The sequence below is a fragment of the Silene latifolia genome, chromosome 3, assembly GCF_048544455.1.
Source record: "Silene latifolia isolate original U9 population chromosome 3, ASM4854445v1, whole genome shotgun sequence".
Lineage (NCBI taxonomy): Eukaryota > Viridiplantae > Streptophyta > Magnoliopsida > Caryophyllales > Caryophyllaceae > Silene > Silene latifolia.
The window spans coordinates 7,734,435-7,743,588 of record NC_133528.1 but is presented as its reverse complement, the minus strand read 5'-3'; the positions used below and the strand labels follow the sequence as shown (position 1 = coordinate 7,743,588).

Sequence of the window (9,154 nt, the reverse complement as noted above, 5' to 3'; positions counted from 1 at the left end):
CACGCTTTATTAAGATTGGTAAAATCTACACACATCCTCCACGCCCCCGATGATTTCTTCACCATTACAACAATAGCTAACCACTCAGGATAAGTACAAGGCATGATAAAGTCCGCCGCTAGTAATTTATCTACCTCGGCTTTGATGGCCACATCCTTCTCGGCTGAGGAGTTCCTCATCTTCTGCTTGACAGGGCGAGCGGTGGAGAGTACGTTCAGCTTGTGAACAATTACCTCCCGGCTCACGCCCGGCATCTCGGCCGAGTAAGCGAAGACGTCTTTGTTCTTCCTCGGCAGTCTAGGAGAGCGGCCCTGAATTTTGGCTCCAGTTGACACCGATTCACTACGGTGCGCCCGGGTCAATTTCCACTTCTTCGGTCTCGGCTCCTTCGACCATGCCGACGGTTGCATCCATGAGGTCGCCCTCCTGTTGTAAGGATGGGCTCTTCCCCTTCTCTGACTTCTTCGCCACTTTGAGGGATTGCATGTTGCACCCTCTGGCAGATATCTGGACGTTGACCACTTCGTCTTTCTCATCCTTTGAGACGAGCTTAAGCGCTTCCCCCCGGTCCGAGACATACATCAGCGTCAGGGCCCTGATGGACATTACTGCATCGGTCTCGCTCAGAGTGACTCGGCCTATGAGAACGTTGTAGGCGGACGAGCCGTCAATGACCACGAACTCAGATAGGACATTCTTAGCCGCATTCCCTCGTCAACATCACCGGCGATCCCGATTGACCCCAGGGGTACCAGGCCGGCCTCGGAAAAAATGTACAATGGGTTGGTGCAGGGGCTCAAGTCTTCAATCTTCAGACCGAGATTGAGAAAACACTCCCTGAACATAATGTTTGTGTAGGCGCCTGTGTCAATCAGGCACCTCTTGACCAGGTGGTTGGCTATGTCCAAGTGGACTACAAGTGGGTCGCTGTGCGGGGCGATGACTCCCTCGTAGTCCTTCTTCCCAATAGTCATATCGGGGATGTTGGAAGCGGGGATCGCTGTTTTGGGCACAAAGTTGATGGCCTGATATAGCTCGTTCAGGTGCCGTTTGTGCCCATGAGCGGACCCACCGTTCTCGTTTCCCCCGATGACCACATGGATTACTCCTATCCGTTCAAAGACGGATTTTTTATTTGAGCCGCCGGTATTAGTCTTTTGACCTCCGGCAACATATTTGCCGAGGCTCCCCTTCCGGATCAGCTCTTCAATGGCATTCTTCGAGATGCGGCGCTTGTCGATTAAGTGGCCGGTGTGGCCGTGGTACTCACAGTACTGGCTCATGTCACCGTCCCCCCTCGCCTTGGGAGGCCTTTCCCACTTCTGACCCTCGTTCTTGCTCAGGGCAAAGACCTCGGCAGCAGATACGACCAAGGGGGTGTGACCATTGAATCGCTTTTGGTAGTACGGTCCTGAACTCCCCCCGGCGCCCGCCGAGTTCTGTTTCCTAGCGGACTTGTCAGACCGTGACCTATTATTGTCACGGCGTCCTTCATCCGGGTTGTCCTCCCGGCGCTCTTTCTCTCTCGAGTGCCCGGCCTCGCCGGGCCTACCCGAGTTTTTGTGGTAGTCCTCCACCTTTATGGCTTGGTCGGCCATCTTCCCGGCGGAGTCTAGGTTCGAGCCTCCGCACTTGATGAGCTCGTTTTTAAGTCTCCTCTCGGGAGGCCTTTCATCGATCGAAGGCCGCCGATTCATTGTTCGGCTCACGAATCTGCCGAACCTTGGCGTCGAACCTCTTCACATAACTTCGGAGAGACTCGCCTCCCTCCCGTCCGATAGTCGGAGATCGATGTCTCGACGGCCCTCCTCTTATTGCAAGAATACTTTGGGCCAAAAATGTGTCCCTTAGGTCGGCATAACAAAGATACCGACCCATCGGGTAGCCCCTTGTACCAACTTTGTGCCATCCCATGCAGAGTCGTTGGGAAGACTCGGCACCAAACCTCATCAGGTTGCTCCCATACCGACATGTAAGACTCGAAAGCCTCGGCGTGGTCGGTTGGGTCGCCTTCTCCTTTGTATGATATGGGTGGCAACTTTAGCTTAGTCGGCACCGGGACCTCTAGGACATAGGCATCGAGGGGCTGTCTGACCACGTGTCGAATGACACGCGGCGATCGGCTCCTCGCATCCTTAGTCCAGCTCCTCTCCCCGTGGCGGGAAGGGCTTCTTCTCCGACTCGGTGAGTCGGGCTTCTTCTCCGACTCGGTGAGTCGGACTTCTTCTCCGACTCGGTGAGTCGGACTTCTTCTCCGACTCGGTGAGTCGGACTCCTTTCACTCCTGCCGGGGCGGGCCTCGTCGGTCTTTGCGGCGACACGGTCCTCCCGCGAGTGCGGGAAGGGCTCAGGTCTACCACTTGCACTCTGGGCTCCCCCGGCGTCTTGACATGGTCAACTTCCTCTAAGGCTTCGTTCAAGTTTCTCGGAGTCACTTTTTGGGTCCTGGTCTCTTGTGGGGGTGCCGCCGCTCTTGTCGTTGTGACAGTGTGAGTCGGCGTGCTACCCATTAGTTCCAGGAGTAGCTTCAGTTTAGCTGCATCAACCACATGTCCCATGATAGTGACTTGGTCGGCGGGCAGCGGCGTATTTTGTTCTATTGGCATCCCGTACGTCGTATCGGTGATACGGCCGGGGGGACTCGCCCGATTTCAGAGTTGTGGAATGTGTCATCTTGGCAGAATTCAGTTTCCACAAGCACCGTTTCTGGCTGTTTCGACATCTTCTTAGCTCGTTGGGTGGGTTTTGTTTTGTGTTTTTTTTTTTTTGTAAGGGACTTGACTAGCTTCTAGTATCTGTTTCCCCACAGACGGCGCCAATTGTTCCGGGTGTAATTCCGAAGCAGTTATTTGTTACCACTCGTGGCTCGTAGAATGACGTCTTTGGTTGAATCCTTCTTTCGGCCTCTCCTGAAACAATGAACGAGCTGAGGGCTCGGCTTTGGCCGAGCGTACTCACTCCGACGCTCAAGTCAGTGAACTTAAAGAGATAAGTTGTGTGTTACTTGGCGAAGTATATGTTGTAGAGAGATAAGGAAGATATTACCAGATTATGAGGTGTTTTAGGTTAGATTGTGGATCCTTTCCTCAATGAGAGTTGAGGAGTATTTATAGACTTTCACCTTTTGTCACGTAGTGGCCAAGTGGCCAAGTGGCTAGCAGGTGGAAAGACTGATGTACCCTCGGCCGAGGGACCCATGGCGGCCGGCGGGACTGTTGACTCCATGCCGAGGGTCTTGGATATGAGTACGCGGATATGTGCCCCTTAGGGCCGCTAGTTGTCCTAGCCGAGGCACAAGAGACAGGCCGACAGGCTGCGTCGGTTAGGCTGTCTAAGTCGTTGACTTGCTATGGATATCTTTGACCTTGCTCAATATGTTGACTCGGTCAGCGGGTGCAGAATATGCCCCATCAAATGGAGTGGCTACATTTGGCAGAGGGCGATGGATATGCGAATGGGAGAATATGTTATGAGGTGTATACGAGTTAAGATCGGGTGAGAGGTAACTTTTATCACCGGTAACTTACGTGATCGAGATTGATCGGTTGGATGTGATTACGGGTCTGTGATATATAAATGTTTGTGTGAGGTTTTGACCTCACAAGACGTGGTATGGTGTGATTATCATAAAGTTGTTATTTGAATGTTCTAAAATGCATGTTAAGAACGCCAATCTAATTGAATGATATTCAAAAAGGTAATAATTTGAGTGATCTGGCATGACTGGCTATACTTGTATGTATTCATGATACATGTCAAACTGTGATATGGTAAGAGGATGATATTCACGAGGGTATTATCTGTTTAATTCATATAATATGTTGCTTGTGATTTAGTAAAGTGTATTTGAGTAAGTTTTTCTTGTTCGAGAAGTTATGTTGAGCCAGTACTTATGGGATTGTGTAAGTTGTGATGACTATCGATGTGGTTGTGGTGCCTCGGGTGGTGATCCGGGCACGATATTTAGTGTTGTGATGCGGGTATTTTCGCACTGCGGTGTAGCTGTTGGTGGCGGTGTTGTGATGCCGTCACCGGATGTGGTGGAGTAGGCAGGATGTTTATGATTCGAGTTTCGAAAGTACATACCAGATTATACATAGAATGTTGTTTTGTTTGATGTTGCTCCTGCGAGTTTCGGTTGGTGCGAGATAGACATTGTCTTGTTTATTGATGTTTCTTACCGATTCGATTTTGGTATGAGAGTAGAGTATGATATGAAGAGAGTTGTATATGTTTTCGTTGTTGTCATGGTATAGTGACATTCGGTGATGGGACACATCGTCGGAAGTTGTTACTGATTTTTGATCTTGTTTTAAGATGAGGCTTTAGACATAGTCATGGTAAGTGATCGGTGGAACATGTGTTGTATTGATCTGGATGCTGCGAGTGGTTCATAATCGATTTTGGGACAAGTGAGTGTAGGGTGTTGGGAATTAGTGTCATGTTAAGTTTTGTATGAGTTTTGCGGTAATAAAGAAAAGAACTTGAGGATCTAGTGTGAGTGTACGTAACAAGTGTGGATCGTGAGTTATGCTTTAGACGATAAGAGTTTTATGTAGTTTATATAGAGAGGTGTGTCATGTTGCGGTAATAGGGAACAAGTGAAGTTTTGGATTAAGTTAAGGATTTTGTGGTATAGGTTAGGTGGTGTGACGAGTGAAGTGAAGTATGAGAGTTGTTTAAGTAAGAGAGCCTTGGATATGTGCATGGCGAGTGTTTAGGTTCTAGGTGGTTATCTTTGACATGCGGTGGTGATGAGGATAATGAAAAGATATATCTAGGATTTAGTATTAGTGAGTTACGAGGACGTAACATTTATCTTAAGAGGAGTAGGATGCGATAAAAGAGATTTTGATGGTTGTACATATGGTAGTATATTTGGAAGTAGAGTGTTGGTGTAGCATAAGATATGGATTTGTATATGTTGTGGTTGATAGTGTTAAAAGGTCATGGACGTGCTTGTAGTAGTTCCATGTTAGGAATGCGAGAATACTTCGATAGTGTTGACAGTTGGATGATGAGGTTATGAGTGTGAGTAAACTTCGAGGACGAAGTTCCTTTTAAGGGTGGTAGAATGTAACATTCCGTTTGATGTTTATGTAGTTGGTTATGTATGGAGTTAGTGTCGGGAGAGTTTATGATGTAGTTGATACGACATCGTGAGCGAGGTGTGGAGGTAGGAATAGTTGGTAGAGTTGGTGTTAAGAGTTCATGGTTTCATGTTCTGTAAGCTGGGGTTTTGTTTTGAGTTCTTAGTAGCTTTGTTGCGTCTTGACCGAGTTAGTATGTTTGTTTTTATGTATGGGTTGAACTTCGGGGACGAAGTTCTTTTTAAGGAGGGAAGACTGTAATACTCCGTATTTATGAGTCTTTGGGTACTCTATCGAGTAGGCCTTACTCTGTCGAGTAAGGGTGAGTCGCGTTTTAAAATAGTTTCTAACCTGTTGGGTACTCGATCGAGTAACTAGGATACTCGATCGAGTAAGGGGGCACTCGATCGAGTACCTTAGCTACTTGATCGAGTAGCTTGGTTAGTGGGTGATAATTCGACGGGTTTTGTTAATAACACGGATTAATATATAAATCTTTCCGTCACTTTCATAATACACTTTTACAAACCTAATAACATTAAAAGGGAGATTCAAGTTACGTTCTTCGCATTCATCCGTGTTGTTGACAAATCCCGGAGCTTGAGAGGTCGGATTCCATCGTTCTTTATACCTTTGTGATCCTTGCGTCGAGGGTAAGATCTACATACCAATTTTATAGTATTTCGTCAAGTTTCGTTAAACCCTAATTTTTGGGATTGGGGGTTTTGTTGTAGATAATGATTGGTAGTGATTATGTGTATGTATGATAGGAGAAGGATTTGTAGAAGAGGCTTTTTATACAAATTGAGACCGTCTCGATTGTGTTCTTTGTTCCGGTAGGATTTCCTACTCAGTATTAGTCCCATAATGGGATGATTGTTGATGTGCTGAGATTGATTGTTTGATATAGTAATTGTTTTGTGACGGTTGTGATTGTGTTTGTGATTGTGGTCTCTGGTTCTCGAGGCGTGTCCTCGGCTGAGTGGGGTCACTTGCGGGAGTGGCTTCACGCCCTAGTTTCTCCTTCTGTGGAACCCGCCACAGAAGGGATGTGCACATTAATGGACAGGGTTATCGCTCACTATGTGGAGCGGGGATTTGGTGGGTACTGTAACACCCCGTAATTTTGGACCATTATTATATTGCGGAAGTAATTTATTAATCAAGTAAAATTTGATATTAATGTATTTGAAGTAATAATAATTTAAAGAAATATAATTTTATTATATTTTGAAGTAAAGTGTTTATTTTGATAGTTTCGAAATGTTTAAAAATAGTTTAAACCGTGTAAAAACCTATTATTTCGAAATAAGGGCATATCGGGAAAAAATGACAACTCTTTTGAAAATTGGGCAAACGATTTTGGAAATGGGTCATATGAGTACTCAATCTTCTTGTAATCTCGTGTTTAAGAACTTTGGTCTTGTCGGAATTTGCATTTGACAAACGGTTCTAATTATCATCGAAACGAGCTAAAACCGACTCATAAAATTTCGCCGAAAAACCCGTCTCCTCTTTTCCCTTCCCACGGCTCACCTCCCTCCCTCCTTTCCTTCTGATTTTTTTCATTTCCACCTACTCTCTCCTTGAACCTTCTAGCATAAACACCATTTTTATACAAAACCTAAGATTTCTAAGGTAAATTCATCATAATTTCTTCGTTTCTAGTCCGATTTTCGCAAAATTTATATTTTCGGAATCCTCTCTTCAAGATCTACATCCTAGTATATTTTAATTTCATTTTTAATTATGTCGTTTTTGGCTGATTTTGGGCATAATTTCGATTTTTATGCTTATTGTTGTGTTTTTATTGTTTATTTAGGTGAAGATTTAGAGGACGAGTTTGGAGACTCGTATATAGTTGAAGATAGTGGTTAGTTGGCAGATTAGGGTTTGGTGTTCAAGGTGCTAATTGCTCATTTTGTTGCTAAAGGTAACATATTTCGAGTTACTCGACGAATAATCGTCACATTCTTTGCTTTTTGTTTGATTTTGTGATGGTTAATTGAGTGGTTTGTTTCACATGATAATATGGGTTAATTTCATGTCTAATTCATGTCTTTTGTTAGTTTAAATTCACATATAGTATGGAAATGAATTGGGAATGATTAATTGATGATTCAGACGATGTTAAACTGAACAAAAATGGAGAAATGGAGGGTTGGGGGTGGCGGCCAGCAGGTCCAGCAGGCCCGGCAGCCCAGGCAGGCCCACGGCAGGCCCTGGGTTGGCCCGAGTTGGCCCGTTGCTTGTTTCGCGGTTTTTCATGCATTATTTGTCGTTTCAGGTTTATTAATGTTATATTTAGTATAAGTAACAAATGGGTAATCTTTTGAAATGAATCATATTAGTAGTAAATATAATGTTGATGGTAAAATTATGTTTATATTGGTAGTTGCACATGTTAGGATGGATTATAATATGAAATTGTAAAGAATAGGCTTAAAATGAATTTTATAGCGATAATTGTAATGTTTGGATGATTAAGCCGAAAACTGAGCCTTGGTCCCTTTGACTGAATCGATGTCAGTCAATTGTGTGATTGGTCAGCCGCAATTTAACCCGTATCTGTCGCAGGACTGGGGTTGCGGGTAAAAATTCGGTTGGATGAAATTTTGTATGAATTGGATAATTGGCCTTATTCTTGTTTTAGGCCATTTATTAAGTTTTTAGTTCACATGTGTTGTTGGTTGAATTTCAGTAGTTTCTTATATTGTAGAAACGGCCCTAGATTCCCTGAAACCTTTAATATTGTTAATATTGCTAGAGATGGAATTGGTATTGAATACTTCTTGCAGGTTGTTGTGTTTGTCATAGATAGGTCTTTATAGTCTCTGACGAGTATATGTTCACTGCTCAATAGCCTTTGTGTTCCTGACTTGGTGGGTTTATATCCAAGTTGGGGCATGACCTCGTTACTTATTTTGAGGGTAAGTGGTCAGCTTAAGTACTAGCCAACCCTTTGGTGGACTCCTTAGGGTACTCACTTTGTTTTAGAAAAATTGTGGGTCTTGGGTGCGGTGGTGTGTATCCGCATGTCTAGGTATGCGCAGATTTTAGGCTAGGGTTGTGTTGTGTCTTGGCCATGTTTTGATAGAACCCCTGAGCCAAGATACCGGTTCGATTACCTTCCCTACCTCGTGGTATAGACTCGAGTTACAGAGTGACTATTGACCGTGCTAAGAACTTATGCCTGTCTTTGATATATTGCCCTTTCTTGTATGGTGATTTTATGAATTGTAATAGGTGAGATGTAAGCCGGTTACAATTGATAAAGTTTGGATTATTATTTGTTATATGATTCACATGATAATTTAATTTGGTCAGTTTAGTGTTCATATGTTAGAATACTTGATAATTAAATTATTTATCATGTTGTTTACATGTTACACTACATGTTACATTAAATATGACATTTCGTGGCTGGGAGGACTCGAAGTTACTCCCCACTGAATTGTGGCTTTCGTGTTTGTATAAAATGCGATTGACAGGTTGATGATGATTAGATGGGGTACACGGACGAGCTAGTGAGCAAAAGAACCTTGGACTTAGTTTGGCTATTTTTTTGTAGTACACCTTTAATCTTTTGGTTGTGTTTATATTTTGAAGGGACATATGTCTCCCTCTTTTTCTTTGGTTTGTATCTCTTTATTCTCGCAGCTTTAGCATAGTTATGTAAATTAGTTGGTTAGTTTTTGCAGGTTTTGGCACTCTACATTTGGAAATGTTTGTGAATGGTTTAGAAAAGTTTTTAAAAATTACAGGTTTTAATTAGTTGAACCAATTACAAACATATCCTGTCAGTTTTTTTTTGTAGATTTTACGTGTTTATTTAACGCTATATGTGAGGGTGTCACAGTGTGCGGTTGCGGTCCCCATCGGCGGGGGGTGTCCAGTGGACGATCGATGATTGAGATGATTGGATTTGGCGTGATTGTGTGTGTGTGACGTTAAACTGTCTTTTATCTTATTGTTGATATATATTGAGTTGTGTGATTAGTATCGACCCGTTTAAATGTTTTAAAATCGGTGATCCATTCGGGGTGGTGAGCGATATTTGAGCA

General features: G+C 43.9%; 1 long non-coding RNA gene across 2 annotated transcripts; it reads left to right on the top strand.

Moving 5' to 3' along the window:
• The first annotated feature begins 6,674 nt into the window (after positions 1-6,674).
• LOC141645869 (uncharacterized) lies at positions 6,675-8,813 on the top strand. 2 transcript variants are annotated; one of them, XR_012545191.1, is made up of 3 exons: positions 6,675-6,728; positions 6,913-7,023; positions 8,582-8,813. It is a non-coding gene; the product is annotated as an uncharacterized LOC141645869 (long non-coding RNA). The 2 variants fall into 2 exon arrangements; XR_012545192.1 differs by lacking the exon at positions 6,675-6,728 and adding an exon at positions 6,764-6,814.
• Positions 8,814-9,154: the final 341 nt, after the last annotated feature.